The 19,297-nt window shown below is 50.5% G+C and overlaps 1 protein-coding gene across 1 annotated transcript in view; it reads left to right on the plus strand.

Moving 5' to 3' along the window:
• Nucleotides 1–19,297, plus strand: part of POLA1 (DNA polymerase alpha 1, catalytic subunit) — a 2,011,520-nt gene that overhangs the window by 924,077 nt on the left and 1,068,146 nt on the right. The window lies entirely within an intron of this gene.

A 19,297-nucleotide genomic window follows, 5' to 3' on the forward strand; every position in this document is an offset into this window, starting at 1 on the left:
TCACGACTATCGTGGCCAAACGCTGGTCAGCCGGAAGGGAACCCGCCGCAAGAGACTCACGGAACATGCGGCTGAGGAAGGGCGCAAGAAGGAGGGGACTTCTTACCCTATTCAGCGGCCCCTGCCTGAAGACTGCCAGCGCCGGGGTGGTGACCAGAGTTGTGAGGGTGCTGAGATTGGGGTGTGCCTGCTTCATTGGAGTGTAACCACTCGATAGACCTTGGAGATAGCGGGATACATATGGTCGCCTGACAGTGCCTCTGCAGCAGTTCCTGTCACCTACCAGTGCCGCTCTCCTCCTGGAGTAGGGCTTTATCCTGAGGATGTTACAGGATGTTGGTGCCATTGGGTTCTCTTGGTGCCCCAACTGGCCATTAAGCCACGTCTCCCTACCAGCCCCGGCGCACCTTTGGGGAGATTTGGGGGTTGTTACTACGCTGCACAACCTGAGTTGGATTACACCCCACTGGCACCCTGTCTGGGTAGCGGGATCTACTCACTTCGGCTTGACCTTACAGTGCCCTTGTCAGTGTGGCACCTGTGGAACTGGCCCGTTAGCCTGGGGCCATGACCCGCTCACAGACCGGGAAAGAACCCTCTGCAGCTCAAAAAGATAACCCGGTTACAGCTCTGTGGAATAAGCCGGGTACCACCGCAGCAGCAGATATGGCAATGGCGGCTGGATCATCCTCCGAGCCTGTTACACAATCTTTTATGGCCTCATTTATGCACGAACTCAAATCTGAAATCGGATCCGTTAGAACAGAGGTCCAGTCCTGTGTCAAGGAGCTCCGGAGAGACATGGTGGAACTTGGGGGGCGAATGGATGATCTGGAAAAAGACACTTGATGCCCGTTCGGAGGATCAAGAACATCTTTGGCAGCGCCTGGCCACCTTGGAGGAGCAACATATTGAGCTGCTGGTCAAACAGGAAGACTTAGAAAATAGGGGGCGTCGCAACAACCTGCGGTTGCGAGGAATCTCTATTGGTGCAGAAGGTGCAGACATCATGACCTTTGTGGCCGAGCTGCTCCAGGATATTAGGGGGGACGAGGATGCTTCGCTGCCAGCACTAGACCGAGCACACAGTTTCGGGCCCTTCTGGAAAATCCGGCCTCATACCAGACATTCTGACACGGGTCCACTTTTATACGGAGAAGGAAGCTATCCTCAAAGCAGCCCGTGATAAGCCAAATCTCTCCTTTAAGGGCACTCTTATCCAGCTGTTTCAGAATCTTGTGCCCGCGACGCTCCGTCGCCGCAGAGCCTTCCGGCCTATAACGGATAAGCTACGTGAACTGGGTATACGCTACCAATGGGGCCATCCGGTTGCACTTATTTTTCAGTGGGAAGCCCAGCGCCGGGTACTGCGGTAATTCCGCGAAGCTGCTCAACTGCTCCAGATCCTCCACCGTCGAGCCCCTCGCGCTCGGCCCCCAAAGTCTACAGTGTCTCGCTCCGGGCGCCCCTCGCAACGCGGCATCCACACATCATCGCAAGAGAAACAAGACATCATACAGCACATTCACTCCTTAGAGGGTGGACATTCGCCTAAATGAATATACAATGCACTCTCACAGTGATGCAGATGGCCTGCTTCTATTTCTTCTAATTAGTCACCCATGGAATTAGGATTAGCGTCCTCTCCCCTGGAGATGCCCTCTGGATGTGACCTTTTCTGTGCCGGTGCCACGTCCCGGTGGCAAAGCCGAGTTCTGCTCCCGATGGTGATGAAGTATCCGTATGACCTACCCCCACTTCGATTCCTTGGAGAGTGACATCTCCGGGATGGCCCGTGCCATGTGCCTTGCCCCTGCCCGGTCTGGAATAGACTTAGTTGGCCATGGTTATGTTTGTGCTTTTTTACATCTTTCTTTTCTCCTCTTCCCCTCTTTCCTATCTTACTCTTTCCCTGGGCAGGGGGGCAGATCCAATGACTCTTGGGACTCTCAATGGGCGGGGCATCCTGCGTTCTTCCGACGCTTTGCGGCGATTGTGCACGCCCTGATATTCTCCACCGCACCACCGGGCAGAAACCAGACCGCCTGCTATCCAGCCCTCACCCCACAGCTTGTGCTAGCGTTCACCCCTGACATGCTGACATCATGACCTCAGTACCTTGCTTGAAGCTTCTCTCCCTTAATGTAAAGGGGCTTAACGCCCCCAATAAGCGCCACCAAATTTGGCGCTATCCCCTATTGCACAACCCAGACATTATCTTCCTGCAAGAAACTCACCTTTTGCCCGAAGACACCCCCTGTATGACCCACCCCCGATACCCTCTTCAATTCTGGGCCTCTGCTTCAACCAAGGCGGCAGGAGTGGCAGTCCTTTGTCGGGCTGGAATCCACCAGGGAGACTCCACCACAATTTGTAGTAAAGATGGTAGATTCCTCAAAGCGATGGTCAAGATCGAACACAGTGTCCTCACGCTATGCAACACTTATGCACCAAACCAGGCCCAAGACCCATTTCTTAGGGGGTGCCTTTAACCTAGTATGGGAAGCGAAGCTGGACCGTAGTGAGGGCGCTTTTCATGGGGCGGGAGTCATGCCAGCTGCCTTAAAGAAGCAACTAACTGTACTAGGCCTGGTAGATATCTGGCGAGATCATTCGCCGGACACACGCGATTACTCTTATTATTCTCATGTCCACCGCTCTAGTTAAGGACACGCTATCGGCGTCTGTGTCGAACTCAATTTCTGATCACGCGCATGTGGAACTTCTTATCCATGATAGCTTCTCCCTTCCTAAACACCCTTCACGATGGCGGTTTCCCCTTCATGTTCTCAGAGACCCCGTAGACGCGAAAGAAATTCGGGCGCCCTCATATATTATTTTGAGATCAACGACCTCCCGGAGACCCCTCTCCCAGTAGTCTGGGACACGTTCAAGGCCACGATTCGTGGCACTCTTACCTCTATAGCTGTAGCTCGGGCAAGGGAGGCACGCCTGTTCGAGAACAGACTCTCCCACGACATTAAGAAGCTGGAGAGGCTGGACCAAGAACGTCCCTTGGCGGTGCACAAGAGGCACTTAGCCTTGCTCCGCGGCCACAGAACTAACAGTGCCGAGCACGCTCTCTTAACTTTGAAGCAGCGGTTTTATGAGGGGGGAGACAAGGTGGGCACAGTGCTGGCGCGCAGTCTTCGAACGCGAGCAGCTAAGGCCCACATTGCCAAAATTAAGCTGGACGATGGCACCTGGGCTACCACTGAGGCGGCTAAACTTCAGGCGTTCAGGAATTTCTATTCGTCGCTGTATGCCAGGGGGGAGTCTGACCTGGACCAGATCCTGGCTGCCCTGGAGGCCAGTGAATGGGCCCTGATTAGCAAGTACTATTCACAATTAATGGAGGAACCTATAAGCCTTGAGGAACTTACTGGAGCTTTAAAAGATCTTCCCTTGGGCAAAACCCCGGACCCAGACGGCCTCCCGGTCTCGTTTTACCGTGCCTTCCTACCGCAGTTACAGTCTTGCATTCTCCACTTTTTCAACTCTTTCTCGGATCAGTTGAGTCCTTTCACAGAGATGACAATGGCAGAAATTGGCCTGAACTCCCAAGCCCGGGAAAGATCCTGTGCTCTGCTCTTCATTCCGTCCCATTGCGGTTTTAAATACAGATCTTAAGCTGTATACTAAAATACTAGCTAAACACCTCAGCATCCACCTTCCAGGCCTCATAGAACCAGATCAGGTGGGCTTTATCCACCAACACCAAGGGGCGGATAATGTTCGCCGTATCGTGCATCTAGTAGGGAAGACCCACCATTGGAACATACCAGTCTGTTTACTATCGCTCGATGCTGAGAAAGCATTCGACCGAGTTGACTGGTCATATCTCCGAGCTGTCTTGCAGAAAATAGGGCTGGGTCCACAAATGATCGCCAGAATCATGGTTCCTTGCATCTCCCCGCTTGCTAGGGTCCGAGTCAACGGTCAGCTCACACAGCCCATTTCTATCCACAGGGGAACCAGACAGGGGTGTCCCCTATCCCCTCTCCTCTTCGCCCTTGTGGTTGAACCCTTGGCTATCCTGATCAGGTGTGATCCGGACATTCATGGCATCAGGCTCGGGAGCCTGGACCATAAAATAGCTTTGTTTGCAGATGACCTCCTTCTTACTGTTATGTTATGTTACGTTAATTCGGATCTTTTATAGCGCACGGCTACTCCGAAGAGTGTTCCGGCGCTTACGATCCTCGCGGATGAGGTCTCTGTGTTACAATCCCTTGTTCCCCATTAGTGGGCAGCTCGCTCCATTCGATATCTGGGACTTAACTTGACCTCCTCTCTTGCCACATGGACCCAAGCAAATTGGCAAGAGTGCAAGACTGCGGTTATAGCTGACTTAAGGGCATGGAAGCCTCTGTCACTCTCCTGTTTGGGGCGATTAAATCCGATCAAAATGTCGATCCTCCCGAAGATACTTTACCTTTTTCAGACGCTGCCCATGCCCATTCCGGAGCACCAAATCTGTAGCCTCCAGCGAGAGCTCAACGGGTTTGTATGGGGAGGGAAAACCCCGTGCTTTTCCAACAAACTCCTTATGCTTCCGCGAGACAGAGGGGGACTGGCGTGCCCCAACCTGCTCGAGTATTATTGGGCGTCACACCTTCGTTTCATCTCAGAATGGATGGCATGGGAAAGCGAGAAGGTCTGGTTCCATATGGACCGGGCGGAGACTTGTTTCCCCATATGGGACCTAGCATGGCTTCCACGGGAGGCACGCTCTCGTAGCGCCTATCTAGCAGTTCCCACCAAGACTGTTCTTGAGATATGGGATAAAGTAGCAGTGCCTTATACTCCCATTGCTCGCAATGCTTACTTTCTGCCGGCTCTTCATCCGCCCTACTTCGCGGACTGGACAGAAGGGGGCTGTTGGACAATTCGGGACCTTTTTATAGGGGGCTCTCTTAACTTTTGAACAATGTCAACAGGAATACAAGCTGGATGAGGGGGCACGGTTTCATTATGGCCAACTCCAACATTGGGTACAGACATCCTCGCTGAAGCAAGCGGCTACTCGGGCCCTTACTCTGTTCGAACAGTTGGTGCGGTCATTTGACAATTCTAGGGGATTAATATCTCGCACATACCACTTTCTGCAACATTCGCAGCAAACCACCCCTCACCCTTATCAGCAGAGGTGGCAAGCAGCCTCTGCTACTGATATCACGCCCGCCCAATGGATAAGTCTGCGGCGGGACATTCCCAAGGTGTTCCGTAGTATCCCCCAACAGGAGTCTGCATACAAGGTTATGACGCACTGGTACTACACCCCTCACCGATTGCACACAATGTTCTCTACTGCCTCGTCCCTATGTTGGCGTTGCACTGGGGCCACAGGGGACTTTCTTCATGTTTGGTGGACCTGTCCGCTCTTGACCGTCTTGTGGAATGAAGTTCTCAGTCATATCAGACAGGTATTAGGCTACCCACTCCCAGAAGACCCACTTACGACAGTCCTGGGCCTCCGGCCGGTGAACATGAGAGCCACGACCCGACGTGACTGGCACCTCAGCCTGCATATGCTGGGGGCTGCCAAACAAACTATTGCTCTTTACTGGAAAAAAGCAGAGGCGCCTCCGATTAACGTATGGTTCACTCGCCTGTGGCTCACGGTGGCGATAGAGCTTCTTACAGCGAGATTACAACATCAAGATGACAGGTTTGCCAAATTGTGGAGTCCGCTGGTGGGTCACTTAGGACGACTGGAATATGCTAGACTCAAACCCCCGAGGTTGAGGGCCCTCCGCCTCTTTGATGATGCAATCTCCCCTACAAATGCAGGCCCATAACTCATGCCTTGCTGCGACTGCCGCCGTCTCTGATCTGCATGCTCTCAGAGCTGGCTGGTGACCCTCAACATTATAGTGTTTGCGCTTTTGCAGTCTATGGCTTTGGTGATGTCAACCGCTCTCCCGCCCATCCTCCCCCAGCCCTCTCTCCCTCTCTCCCTCCTTCTCTCCTTTGCTCTCACCTTATTCTCTCTCTTCTCCCTCACTTGACTCTTTGGGGACTTTCTCTCCCCCACCCCCTCCACTTTTCTAGTTCTCTTTGTTTCTCTATTTCTATTAGTTGATTTGCTTTTCAGTGTGAAGGAGCTCCATCACAGCGTTTCTTTAATACAGTAGTCTCTGCACGTGGCCGGCCCAGTTTGGGTTGTAGGCGACTTGCTGTGTAACCCAACATAAGTGTAATGTCAGATATTGCCTTTATCGCATATATTGAATGCTAACCAATTCATGTAGCCTGCCCATCATTGGGTTGTAGGCGCTTAGCTGTTTATTACGCTGCAGCTCCTTCTGTTCCCTAATAACAAGAGTTAAAACAAAAAAAAGTAATGGAGAAAATGACAGGAACTCGAGGCGGGTGCCAGAGAGAAGGTGCAGGTCCACAATAGAATACAGGAGCACCTCGTTCACGGCCTCTGCATTTACAGCTGGGAAGGATAACCGGTGTTAGCGAAGCATTGAGCCAGGGGGTGTAGCCTGCAGCCCAAAACGCCCAGGAGCCTAAAACTGTCAGAGGATCAGTTGTCCTCTGAGGATAATGAGGCCTTGAATGAAGTTGAAGCTGGCGATTCTCCAGTGCCTCAACCTCGAGGAGGAGGAGTGGAGCAAGGAGTGCAAGATGAGGGGGATTCAGGCCCCAAACTTGGGGGCTCCACACCACAGGCCGCCAAGGTGTGGGCGCCTGAAGAGTGGTCTGCCCTTGCAAAGGTCAAGTGCACAGTGGTAGACTTTTTTGGCCTTGGGGGAAGGATTGTGTGACTCTGCAACCCCCTTTTCCCGTACCTTCAACCTCCATTTCCGACGTATTGTCTACTGTGACTGGTCCTTTGACGGAACTACCTGGTCCCCAGGCTACAATGTCACTAGCTGATTTACCTAATATAGAGAGGAAAGACAAGGTTTTAGTAAAATCTATTGATGAGGTCTGCTACACAGCCTAGCCTATGACCATTTCCCTTTGTTTCAGTAGTCTCACAAAGGGTGCACGCCCTGCAGTTTAGCAGTCTAGAATCAGGCTACTGCATCGACCATATCTGAGGGGGGATGTAGCCTCAATAAGTTGCATGATACCCAAGAAGCCTTGGAGGCCTTCTCATTGTCTGACCATCTGAGACTGACAGCATGGCAGCATACAACCTTGAGTCTGGGTCTAATGGAGACAGCTGGGATAGCGTGGCAGCTGAGTGCCCAGTAGGTTGGAGACGTGGGGAGACGGGCACTGCCCAAAGCAAGATAAGGTTAATATGCGAGTTTGGGGCACCCCCGGAAACCTCTACTATACTACCAGAGGTGGTGGGAGACGCTGGCGACTATGAATTGCTATGGGATCCAAAGGGAGTGGAATTAACTCTCACCAGTGTAATGTCCTGAGGGGCGGAAGCTCCTGTATCCTGGCTGACACCCCCCTGGGAATATACAATTGAAAGGTCAACAGCAGTCAGAAATAGCACAAGCATGCCAGCCAACCATTATAAATAAGGATACCCCCTTCGCTTCCCTATATAACCTGCTTGTGCTACATAGGGAAGAATGCAAGAAGGGCTCATTGGCCTTAAAAACTTCTCATATGGGGAGACAGGTTGTGCTCAGAAAGATGTAATACAACATGGACATCTTACACAGTCGTCTTAATGATATCGAAACTCAGTCTGCCAGTCTGGTGTCACTGACACAATGTATGGGGAATCGGATGAAGCAGCTGCAATCTGTCACTGAAGCTTGAGGGCGTTGAGAATGGATTGAGCTTAATATTGAGGCGTAATAACCTTTGCGTTCTAGGGTTACCAGAATGGAACGAGGGGGATGACCCTGAAAATATATTATCTGTTTGAGCAGGCTTTCCAACTCAACGACAGGGACATAGATTGCCAAGCTCAGTGGGTGCACAGATTTCCAGGCCCTAATCTTTCTAAAATGATTCTCACCCTATACAAGGAACCCAGAGCCAGAATTAATATTATCTGAACATTATCGGACACCTTCAACCTACAACAAGGCACTAGACACGAATGACTTGTACTCACTTTTAGAACCACTCCTTATAACATTTTGAGAGAACCCTTCTATTCCTGGTATCCCCTTTTCTGCAGTCCCACAAAAAATGGCTGCATATGCAGACAACATCCTTCTTTTCACAGCTCACGCAGACTCTGCCTTACCGAACATCAAATCACCCATCAATAACTATGCCCAGGTCTCAGTTTACACCCTAATTGGAGATAAAACCGAGGTCCTACACTTTAATTTTAACTGCAATAGCTCAGTCAATGGAATTACTGTCTTAAATGGGTCCTGGACAAAATAAAATACCTGTGCATTTGGTTGAGCAACAATCTTAGAGAGTCCTTTGACCACAACGACAAAAATGACCCTAACCCAAATAAGACATACGGTTAACCAGATTCATGACCTGGTGGGGATGTATAGAAACCAAGATGATAATCACCCCACTAATCAATTTCCTGATAAGCATGTCTGCAATCCATCTGTCTAACACTTTCTTTGCCAAAACAGATCTACTACTCGCCGCATTTCTGTGGCAATCCAAAAAACAATAATTGCACTTAAAAACTGGGGCTTCCAAAGAAACTTGGAGGTTTGAACCTCCCATACTACCAGAGATACCGAACTGCATATTTAGCGAGACAAGGATTCTTCTGGTTCTCCCTACTTAATACTGCTCCTCCTACTTGGCTTGCCATTGAAAACAATCTTGGCATACACTCTCACTCATTTCCCTCATCACCACCAAGAAAATAAGAATGGGACACTTCTCAATCATTGTCTCCAGCATAGTACAGTCCCTTCGAGAAAACTGATGTCAAACTCCGTAATAAAATGTGATTTTTTTCAGTCCTGGCCTCAGTTTCTCATAACGGTAACTAGAAATCAGAGGGTTAAGATGCTATTTCTTGAAAAATTGGCACACAAAGGCATCCTGTTAAGAGGGGCCTTCCCACCCAACCAGTACCTTCTTCACACCTTAAATCCTAATTTGAACTTAACGAAATAGACTTTTATCACTTTCTAAAGGTTAAAGCCATAGTTTCCAGACCTAAATCCCCAAGAACACTGACCTCCCCATCGCACTGAAGACCTTAGCTAAGGTGGATCGCATAGCTTCCAAACTATACTCTTACACCCAAAACCTCTTCTCTCACTAAATCGTTAAAAGAGCAAATGGGAATCTATCTTGTGCAATACAAATCATACCCATAATATGGCACTAAATGGGTCTTCCGTCTAGGCTAACCTCATGACTAACACACTTACTCCCTCCTTAGCACAATGCAAACTTTGGACTGCTTATATGGCCCACTGGACCCCCTCCAAACGTTTCAAACTGGGTCTCTGTGACCCCGACATATGTTGTTGCGAAAAAGAGACAGGGAAACTATAGCATATGATACTAGGCAGTACCTTTTCCAAGAAGTACTAGTAGGAACTTGGTATTACCGTTTTGAAGATCCAACAGCTACCTGGACCCCTGACCTAGCCTTTATTGTTCTTGGTACCCTCTCTCCAGAAACACATGAAGGACAATGAAGGACACGCCTTATGGGATATCCTTGTTTCATCCGGTCTTAAAGCCATTCTACCTGAATGGGAAGACCTCACTAACTTTCTGTCCACGCTTGGTGGGAATTGGTCTAATTTACCAGGGGAGCGGGTAACTCTGTAAACATCTACCTGAAACCCCCATTGAAGAAAAAACAAAAAAACTGGTGAAAACTAGATTCATACATTGCCAATCAAGTATTACCTTAGAAGCCTCACCATCCCCCAACATCAACCTCCCTCCGCCCTCATCCCCCCCATGCCTTTACCCCATTCATCAACTCGCTGTGCCCTACCTCCATGATTTCTTTGTCTCCTTTGGCTTTTTCCTGGCTTTCCTCTCATCTCTCTTATCCCTTTCCTACTCCATATCTTGATACCACTCGAAGTGGGAGTAATTCCATCGCTCAATAATATGCCATTACTCTCATAGCACTTCATTTGTCTGTAGCTCATATGATCTAGGATACTATGAATCTATTATTTCGTTTTATTACGACACAGATACCTTGATACTATAATTCTATAGCAAATGGTGCATTAACCTCTCCCAGTCATCATACCCCATTAAGGGCATGTTCCTCTTCCTTCTGTGCTATGTCTATACTTTTTGACTTACAAAAATGTCAATAAAAATGGTTTTGAAATAACATTTTTAAAAAAGTGATTCCTTATTATTTCTTTGAGGCAAGTCTAAAAGATCAGTGAATGCAACTCCTATGGTCCCCCATCTGTGGGAGAAAAGTCTTCTGATAACTAACTCTGCTGAATGATCTTCTACTGTGAAATGCATGGAGAAAAAGTGCAAATCGCCAGACATGTGCTGTATGCCTGTTGAACCATGTTACACTAAAATAGTCCTCAATTGTGGCTGAGTATCTTATGAGAAATCAGCCATAGTATCTCTCCCGTCGCTGACTGTAGAAAATGGATTTACAACGGACTAATACTTTTGAGGCTAGAAGCTTACTAAAGGATCATCACGCTAAGACTAAGTTCATTCATATATAAGACTAGCATCCTTTTGTCACTTTTAGCAGACTTTTTGTATCTGCAGATCTAGTTCCCGACAGCTAACTAATGCAGAACTACTTGGGATCAAGGGGTAGCTTAAGTGTGTTATTCTGACTTAACGCTGAAGCAAAAGCAATTGGCATGCAGGCTGGACATTATTAATCCAAGAGGTTTTTTTTACTAGTTCTATATTGCTGATCAAAACTGCTAGCCAGCAGATTCCTTGCCTTTTGAATATTCCTCAGACATCACACTGGATCTTGAAACTTTTCAGCAGTACCTCAGCATGCCAGAAGGTGGTGCCCCGCAGCTCGGCACTAATGCCGTTCTGCTCCTGAATGGACATACTGGCCTACAAAGGTGCCACTCTTGCGCGGTAACATCAGTTCCTTTTATTCTGCATTACAGGACATGGATCCCAAATTCTCTCTCTCGTCTGTCTGAGATACTTACCTTGATATTTTTCACAAACTTTCCTTAGTGTGCAAGAGATGCCGCCCCCTAAAATGACAGGTTCCATGCCTTGTAGGAACTGATTCATGCAAATGTCTGTAGCAGATGCCCATCAGGTGCCCCTGTGCTGCCTGGGGTTGAGCCACAACTCTCAGGCCTGCAGTTACTGCACGTCTAATGAACCTGAAGTACATCAGGGAATGCGAGACGAAACTTTGCATAAAGCATAAGAAGACCCTGTGCTGTAACCTTTCAGTGTGTCACTCTGGCCAAGGCCCACTCTCAGTCCCATTTCAATTTCTGGAGTTGATGGATCCACTCCAGAGATTTCTTTGTCACGCTTCAAGTCCTCAGGTAAGAGTAAGAAAGGCAAGCAATCAAAATGGGATTTCGCTCCTTCCTGCCACTCCTTTGCTTGACCAAGCGCAGGGGTGGTGCCACCCTGTTTGATGTCTCTCTGGAAGTGGAGCAACTTCTGAGATGATCCCCGCCATAGGTTACGGCACTCTCCAAGTTTCCAGGGCCTTCAGCCATGCTGTGTCAGACTGAAGTGTTTGCACAGCTGTACTCTGACTCTTTAAATCCCTGCTGAATCCCTCTTGCATGCCCTTGAGCCCCATGTAGCAAAGAGGCCTTCCACTTTGGGAGTAATCTGCTTCCTGCACTATGGTGATGCATATTACGTCAGACTTTCTTGACCTCCAGCTCCCCACCTTGGAGGTTACAACTAATGTTCTGACGGGAGTCTTCCCTAGGGAAAATCTCTTCTGAGCCCAATCATCCCTTCAATAAGGTTCTCACAATACCTTATTGGGGGCTTGGCCCAAAACTTGCTCTGACCTCCCAGTCAATAGACAAATTGCAGGTGCCATCGCCCTGCCCCTGGTGACCCAGCTTTCCTTTCACAACACCCCTTGCCGGAAAGCCTAGTGGTGCAGGATTCCACCAGACGCTCTAATCAACACCTTTTCCACCACCCCCTGTGATGGGGAAGCTAAGCAAGTGTGAACATTGGCAACTGTGGATTTTCTTGTACCCTTCTAAAGGGGTATACCCTATACCCAGAGCCTGTAATTTAAATGCTACTAGTGGGCCTGCAGCACGGGTTGTGCCACGCACACAAGCAACCTTTCCGACCTATCTTAGGCCTGCCATTGCACAGCCTCTGTGTTTTGTTTACTGCCACTTGTCAAGCCTTAAGCTCCCTTTTTATTACACATTCGTCACCCCTAAGGAAGGCCATAAGTAGCCCTAAGGGCAGGGTGCAGTGTAAGTAAAACGAAGGACATTTACTTTTAAGTTTTACATGTCCTGGTAGTGACAGTTACATTTATTTTTCACTACGGTGAGGCCTACTACTCTTATATGCTAGCATCTAAAAGAGACCCGTTAGTGATAGATTCCTTACCTTAGAATATCCCCAGGTGTCAGACTGGATCCGGAAAGTGTTCGGCAGCAGTACCCCTGTGTGTCGGCAGGCGTCGTGCGGCTCCGCATACGTCGCTGGCGTCGTATTTGCCGAGATGATGTCATCGGAGCTACTTGGACGCGCCCACGCGCGTTGACATCAGTTCTTTCTTTTTCTGTGCCAGCAAGCGCAGATCCGAGAGAGAGCGGTACTCCTAGTTAATACTTTAACTTTATTTCTGAGACTTGTTTCTCTTGCTTTGTCGAGTACTCGACTTCTGGTGCAGTAGAGATGCCCGGGTTTAAGTCCTGTAGGGACTGCTGTCAGAACATGTCCGTGGAGGACCCGCCTGACGTGTGTTTCTTCTGCTTTGGGCACGCCCATGATCCCAAGACGTGCCCCGATTGTTGGGCCATGGTGCCGAAGGCTTTGCGGGAGTGTTCCCGAAAGTTGTTGGAGGCCCGGCAATTGATTCGGCGATGCTCGAGGTCACGCTCCCATGGGAGGTCGAGGGACAGGTTGCGGGGCCGACACCACCATTCGTCGGATTCGGGGACAGGTAAGTCAAAGCGCCATAAGAAGTCAAAGAAGCGATGTCGCTCTTCGTCTACCCCTCACCGGTCACAGGACGCTGTGGAGGGGGCGGGTGGTCACTCCCCCGCGGCTCTGGTGGAGCCTCCGTTGTTGCCTGCGGCCTACCCGCCTTTTCCGGGGTCGAACGCGACTCCAGAAGAAATACAGGTATTCCTGTAGGCCATGGGCAGTTTAAGTGCTCCATCGGGCCCCGTGGACCCGTTGGGTGATCTGCCCCTGTGCCGTCGCCTTTGGCCCTGGCTACGCGGGCAAGATACTCTGCGGCGTCGTTGGCTCCGGCCTTGGCGCCGGGTCCGACGCCGCCTCTGGCATCGGGGCCGATGCTGGACACGACGCCATTGCCTACGGGGACGGACTACGTCGAGCCTGGATTGGTCTATTATCCTCTGATTCCTATTCCAAGTGGGGAGTTTATTCCCTTTCCCCGGGCCCCTCATCCTTAACAGCCTCTTAAACAGCTGGTGGACGAATGGGAGTACTGGAGGGGGTCTGAGGACCCTCTCGCAGCTCAATGTGAGGATGAACCGGAGTGGGTGGGTGATATGGAAGGTCCAGGCAATCGGATTTCTCTCTGCTTCCTGGTACACTGTCCCCTTCTTCCGTAGCTACTGAGGAGGTTGAGACTTTTTCTGTGGTGTTGCGTAGGGTGGCTGAGGCTCTTAAACTCAAGCTTCCTTACGTGCCTATCAGGACCAATCTCCTGACTGAGGTGCTGCAGCCGGCGACCTCCTCGGCGGAGCTGCTACTGCCCTTTAATGACGCGCTTACAGACATTCTGTTAAGCACCTGGACCAAGCCTAACACAGGGGTTCCTGTGGATAGGAGTGTGGCACGACCCCATCACCAGGCCCCGGGCGACGCCAGTTTTCTCACGCAACACCCAACGCCAGAGAGTCTGGTTGTCCAGGCCTCTGCCTCTCTGAACGAATTCCCTTCCGCATCTCCAGACAAAGAATCTAAAAAACTTGAGCAGTTTGGGAAAAAGATATTCACCTCTGCCAGTTCCGTGTTTCGAGCGGTGAATACTGCATGCCTTTTGGGCCTCTATTCCCACTCTGTGTGGGACACTATAGCACAGGTGCTGCCTCATTGTCCAGTGACAGCACGAACGGTGCTCTCCCAAGCCATTACCGAGGGGAGAGATGCTGCAAAATTCACTATCCGTTGTGGCCTTGACACAGCAGACTTCCTTGGCAGAGCAATTTCCACACCAGTGGCGTTACGCCTGGCTCAGGACAACTGGCTTCTCCGGGAATGTCCAGAACACTTTGTTGGACATGACCTTTGATGGCCTCTTCGGTGACAAAGCGGATAGCACTTTGGAACACTTTAAAGACCCCCGGGCTACAGCCCAGTACTTGGGTCTTGCCACCACGCGTGCTCCCTTGGGGGTCTGCCTTTCACTTCTTTCGAGGTCGGGGACGAGGCGCCCAGCCGCGGTCTGGTGGCCCGACGAAGTGGGGCACGGGGCCAGCGGACGGGTCAGTCCACCACCGCCCCTGCTACCACTGCCTCAAAACCTTCCTAGGCCGGTGTTTCAAGCCCACCAAACGCCAGTGGGCGGCAGAATTCGCCTTCACCTCCCCCACTTCCGCACCATCACTACGGGCAGGTGGGTTCTGCAGATCGACCGAAGGGGCTACTCCCTCCCTTTCGAGACTACCCCTCCAGCCAGGCCACCTCAGTACCACCGCATGTAGGGGGATCACTTGGCGCTTCTCCAGCGGGAAGTTGCGGCCCTCTTGGCCAAGGGGGCCTTCGAGCGTGTTCAGACGCCAGAAGTAGGTCGTGGTTGTTACTCACACTTCTTCCTGGTTCCAAAGAAGTACAAGGGCCTGCGTCCTATCTTAGACATCCGGAACGTCAGTCGCTTCCTCCGGAAGGAGAAGATGCTCACGCTTGCTCGGGTCTTGTCTGTCCTAGACCCGCAAGACTGGATGGTAGCGTTGGACTTGCAGGAAGCTTATTTTCATATCCCCATCCTGCCGGCCCACCGGTGTTACCTGCGGTTCACGGTAGGCCAGGAGCACTTTCAGTTCACTGTGCTCCCTTTTGGCCTTACCAGCGCCCCTCAGGTGTTCACGAAAGTGATGGTGGTGGTCGCAGCTCATCTGTGCAGATCAGGGGTCTCAGTCTTCCCCAATCATGATGACTGGCTGTTGAAGGCAGGCTCGCACCAGGCAGTCGTCTCCCACCTCCAGACTATGGCCGACCTCCTGCATTCACTGGGGTTCTCCATCAACGTGCCGTAGTCGCATCTGATTCCCTCACAGAAGCTCCTCTTCATCGGAGCGGTTCTAGACACTGTGCAATTTTGGGTTCATCCTCCCGAACAGCGAGTCCAGGACATTCGGGCTATGATTCCGATCTTTCAGCTCTTGTCCTGGGTTTCGGTCAGGAAGACACTGAGGCTGCTGGGCGTCATGGCCTCCTGCATCCTGCTGATCAACCATGCCAGATGGCATATGCAGGCTCTGCAGTGGGACCTCAAGTTCCAGTGGACGCAGCATCAGGGAAACTTGTCAGACTACGTCCAGATCTCGGAGGGCACTGCACAAGACTTGCTGTGGTGGCTCACGGACCAGCGTTGGGTCAGCGGCAGAGCCCTCTCCCTTCCCCAACCGGAGCACACAGTGGCAACGGATGGATCCCTCCTGGGATGGGGCGGACACATGGGACAGGCGGAGATCAGAGTCCAAGCTCCATATCAGTCTTTTGGAGCTCAGGGCGATCCAACTTGCACTGAAAGCATTCCTCCCCTCTTTGAAGGGGAGAGTAGTGCATGTGTTCAGACAACACCACCGCTATGTGGTATTGTTACAAACAAGGCGGGGTGGGATTGTGTACCCTATGTCAGGAAGCTCTGAGCCTCTGGACATGGCTGGAACGTCAAGGCATTTCCTTGACGGTTCAACACCTGGCAGGTTCTTTGAACGCCAGGGCAGACGAACTCAGCCTCCGATGCCTGATGGATCACGAATGGCGTCTTCACTCAGAAGTGGCACAAGGTCTCTTTCAGCAGTGGGGAGAAACTTGGTCAGATCTATTCTCCACCGAAGAACACACGCAATGTCAGTAGTTCTGCGCGTTGGAGTTTCCAAGGCGGCACTCGCTCGGAGACGCTTTTCATCGCGAGTGGAGTTGCGGTCTGTTGTACGTTTTTCCGCCTATACCACTTCTACCCAGAGTGTTGAAGAAGATCAGATGCGACCGGGACCAAGTCATTCTGCTGGCACCGGACTGGGCTCGAAGAGTTTGGTATCCCTAGCTACTCAGTATGAACGTGGATCCCCGATCCGACTGCCTCTTCGGGAGGATCTTCTGTCGCAGCAATAGGGGACGGTCCTCCCCGTACCTGTCCAGCCTCCACCGCCTTGCGTGGAGATTGAGTGGCGACAGTTGATTCCATTTGACTTGCCTCCTGAGGTCTGTAATGTGATTCTGCCAGCCAGGCGTCCCTCAACTAAATCTGTGTACGCCTGTTGGTGGAACAAGTTTGTGGCATGGTGCACAGCGAAAGCTGTAGATCTCCTTTCTGCCCCTCTTTCTGAGGTCCTATTGTTCCTTCTCTTTGGCCCAGCAGGGCTCTGCTCTGGGCACTATCAAGGGCTACATTTCTGCTCTTTCCGCCTTTCTCAGGCTGCCTGATCAGCCCTCTCTTTTCAAGTCCCCTGTTGTCAATAGATTTCTCAAAGGCATTACCTTTTCCCTCCTATTCCTTTTGTGAGGCCTCAGTGGGACTTGAACCTGGTTCTCACATACTTAATGTGCGCTCCCTTTGAGCCTCTTCATAACTGTCCTTTGCGGTTATTGACTTTGAAAACTGTCTTCCTGGTGTCCATCACCTCCGCTAGGCGTGTGAGTGAGCTCCAGGCTCTTTTATGTAAATCTCCTTTCCTGGCGATTCATCCGGACAAGGTTGTGCTTCGACCACGTCCCTCCTTTCTGCCGAAAGTAGTCACTGCCTTTTATCTCGGGCATACTGTCACTCTGCCCACTTTCTTTCCGCCTCCACACCCTTCAAGAGAGGCAGAGAGGCTCCACCGTCTGGACCCAAAACGTGCACTTTCATTCTATCTCAACTGCACACAACAGTTCCGGGTGGATGACCAGCTCTTTGTTGGCTACGTGGGCGCCAAGAAAGGCCGAGCTGTGCACAAGCGGACTATCTCCCGATGGTTTGTCTTGTGCATTAAAGCCTGTTACTCTCTGGCTAAAAAGGAACTTCCAGTAGGGCTGTGCACCCATTCTGCCAGGGCCACAGCAGCTACTACAGCATTGGGACGCGGTGTCCCCCTGCAGGACATCTGTCAGGCAGCCACGTGGGCCTCGCTGCATACTTTCACTAAGCACTATTGCCTTGACAGTCAAGTCAGGAGAGACGGCTTCTTTGGCTGGTCGGTTCTCTGTGACTTTTTGGTGTGATTTCACTTCACAGACCCTCCACCGGGGTTGGTATTGCTTGGGTATCTATTCTAAGGTAAGGAATCGATCACGAACGTGTCTCTTTCAGATGCACAAGTTACTTGTGTAACGATATATCTGTAAGAGACATTGGTTAGTGATAGATTCCTTCCCGCCCATCCTCCCCGTTCTGCGAACTGTTCTCTAGGGTTCAGGTCATCCCTTTCAGGGCCCTAGTTCTATTGCACCAGTAATCTGTCTCTGGCATGGCTCTGCGTTTCTGGCGCGGAAAGTCGTGTACAGAACTGACGCGTGGGCGCGTCTAAGTAGCGCCGATGTCGTCATCTTGGCGAATACGACCCCAGCGACGTACGCGGAGCCTCACGCCAACGCGGAGGTGTACTGTTAACAAACTTTCCGAATCCAGTCTGATGCCTGGGGATATTCTAAGGTAAGGAATCTATCACTAACTAATGTCTCTTACAGATATATCGTTACACAAGTAAGTAACTTGTGTATTGGGAATTCCTTAATACCCTTGTAAGCTGTAATTCCTGATTTAAAAAGTAGTCGTCACATCAGGTTTCATATCTTTGAAATGGTAATGATAACTTATATTTACTTGTGACGTTGTATTTAATATTACTGTTTTAGAAAGGCCATTTTTAGAAAGTTGACCTTTCTCTGCTCTTACTGCTGTGTGCCTTGCAGCCTGTCTCCAATACACGTCTGTGGTGGGTGACACCTATACTTTATGCATTCCCTCTAGACAGCCACAACCACAGGAAGGGTGGATGTGACCGAGAACTCCTCTGCATTCATCTACATTCTGATGGCTCTTCCTGGGCAGGAAGTAGGAGGGGCGCAAACATGCCTGAATAGACAGTCCTGTGTCCCACACAAAAGGCAGACCCCCCCCCCCCCCTCCCCCTACACACTGATTGGCAGACAGGGCTGGGTTGAAAGGGAACCTGTGCACTTTAAGGGATTGCTTTAATGTCACCCCCACTTCAAATGCACAGCTGAGTATAAGTACTGGTGCTCTGGCTCTACCAAGAAAGTACACTACTGGACCTGTGAAGAACTCTGCCAGGAGTAAAGACTATTTTGCTGCAAGGATTGCCACTTTGCCTGACTGCTGCGTTGAAGGAACTGTATTCTGCTTTGCAAAGCTGCCCTGCTGAGAACAATGACTGGACCCATCTGACTTGAACCAAGAGTGATTCCAGGGGCTTGATAGCTTGCCTCCTGTTCAGAAGTCTCAGGGCCATTAAAGATTTCCTTTAACTCTGCAACAGTACCTGAACTCTACCATGTGTGAGTCCTGCCCTGCCAAGTGTCGTCAATCCAGTCCTGGATCCTAGAAAGTGGATTGCTGCTGTCCATAACCATCAAAATCTACGCAGTGATGACTTTGTGCAAATCGAAACCAATGCATTGCCCTTCGACACCGATCAACATCACTTTAACGGATTGTGTGGCTCAACCACGACGCAGTGCCTCCATCGTAAAGGAGTTCGGCTCTGAAGCATTCTTGGACAGCGTGGACCGGAAGCTACACACATCGCCTCCACTGCTTCTCGCACTGTCTTAAAAATCAACTTTGGCTCCATCCAAGGTACTGTGTCAGTGGGACATGCATGAGTCCTGTAGCCGGCCTACCCTCCTTTGCGGTCGGCCTGAACTTTGGTTTTACCAGTCAATCGCACGACCTCAAGTAACCCCTTAGCTCTATTGAATTCTAAGCACTATATTTGGCTTATTCTTTAAAAAACTCATAACTCCGGTTCTACTTATTGGATTTTTGACATTTTGGTCTTATTTTATTCATAAAATTATTCTCTATTTA

The sequence above is a fragment of the Triturus cristatus genome, chromosome 8 (genome assembly GCF_964204655.1).
Source record: "Triturus cristatus chromosome 8, aTriCri1.1, whole genome shotgun sequence".
Taxonomy (NCBI): domain Eukaryota; kingdom Metazoa; phylum Chordata; class Amphibia; order Caudata; family Salamandridae; genus Triturus; species Triturus cristatus.